We start from the raw sequence: 1,810 nt of genomic DNA, 5'->3' as shown, positions 1-1,810 counted from the left end.
AAATGGGATCGGGTTGCACGCCTGCAACGAGATATATGAAATGGGATCGGGTTGCACGCCTGCAACGAGATATATGAAATGGGAGCGGCTTGCACGCCTGCAACGAGATATATGAAATGGGATCGGGTTGCACGCCTGCAACGAGATATATGAAATGGGATCGGGTTGCACGCCTGCAACGAGATATATGAAATGGGATCTGGTTGCACGCCTACAACGAGATATATGAAATGGGAGCGGTTGCACACCTGCAACGAGATATGTGAAATGGGATCGGGTTGCACGCCTGCAACATGATATGAAATGAAAGTGAAATTCTGTGTTTGTTTTCCTTATCATTGTTAGTAATTGGATTTTTGTGCCGTGCACTTTCTGTTTTCCATGGTTATTTGTTGTTACCAATTCAAGTGTTTTAACTGTTCAGATTCCTTTACCGCTGTGATCCTTTGTGAAGAACCCCATCATGTTTTCAATACTTTGCCGTATTTATATACATATTTTTTTTCAATACTTCAAATTTCAATAATTATTTTATCTTCAATTCATTTAGTTGCTCAATTAAATTCACTTAAACCGTGTGAGGTTGTATTTTACTAAAAAAATGGAATTTCTACTAAGGTAATTTATTAAATTTCTTGTTAATGGTATTATTTCATTCGATGTTGTACTTTAATTGAAAATGGTACTTTCTTTATTTAGATGATTTCTAAAAATAACTTCATCTTTTCTTGCTAAGTTCCTAATTGGTTTAGAAATTGTATTCGACTTATGTTATGTGAATCAGACTCCTCGAACATCTTAATTGTATTGGTTATAGACCCTATGAACTGAGTAACATGAGAACGTTGTTGTGTAAAGTGAGATAGAAATATGTGCGCACAAGGTCTGTGTGTGCTAAAAGTTTGGTAATTGAGGTTATGATATGAGACATCGAGTTTGAGATGGCTGGAAATTGTGCATCAGAAACGATATGATTTATTGAGATGGGATCGCCTTCCTTGTTTGAGTACATTTTTCTTTACTTGTTTGTGTTCCAGCTATGTTGGTGTTAACTTATTTGGTTATCTTCATTTCACCTGTGTTTTCTCTTTATTGTTTCTACTGATTGTAGTTGTTCTTTCCTTGCTGTTGATATTACTATGTCATTTTTAGATTGATAGTTTATTATCAAATCCTGTTCAATTTATTTGACCAGTAGGTGTCTGGACTGTTCCTCGTCACTACCCCACCGAGGTTAGTCTTGATACTTACTGGGCACCGCCATAGTGTGCTCATACTACACTTCTGTATATCTTTGTGTACAGATCCAGGTATTTGATCGGTAGTAGATGTGCGGGTCGTTGCGGTGGAGACTCAAGGTAAACCTGCTACAGCGTTCGCAGGCCTCGGAGTCACCTTCATTTGTACTTATTTCCATTTGTTCCTTTTGTTTCGGAGCAGTGATGTATTTATTTTGTATAACAACTTTTAGAAAGGCTTGTGACTTGTACCACCGGTTTTGGGAATTGTAATTTGTTAAGAGTTATTTAAATTAAAGTTAGTAAATATAAATGTCATCTCAGTTAATGTTAGGCTTACCTAGTTTAGAGACTAGGTGCCATCACGACTCCTTCGGAGGGATTTTTGGGTCGTGATAAGTTGGTATCAGAGCTCTAGGTTCATGGGTGCTACGAGTCACAAGCTGGTTTAGTAGAGTCTTGCGGATCGGTACGGAGACGTCTGTACTTATCATCGAGAGGCTACAGAACTGTTAGGAAATTCCCCTTCTTTCATTCCTTATCATGCGATATTGATTCAACTCGAAGTATGT

This window comes from Nicotiana attenuata, unplaced genomic scaffold, assembly GCF_001879085.1.
Source record: "Nicotiana attenuata strain UT unplaced genomic scaffold, NIATTr2, whole genome shotgun sequence".
Taxonomy (NCBI): domain Eukaryota; kingdom Viridiplantae; phylum Streptophyta; class Magnoliopsida; order Solanales; family Solanaceae; genus Nicotiana; species Nicotiana attenuata.
The sequence above is the reverse complement of the archived record's forward strand: the minus strand, read 5'-3'. Positions refer to the sequence as shown.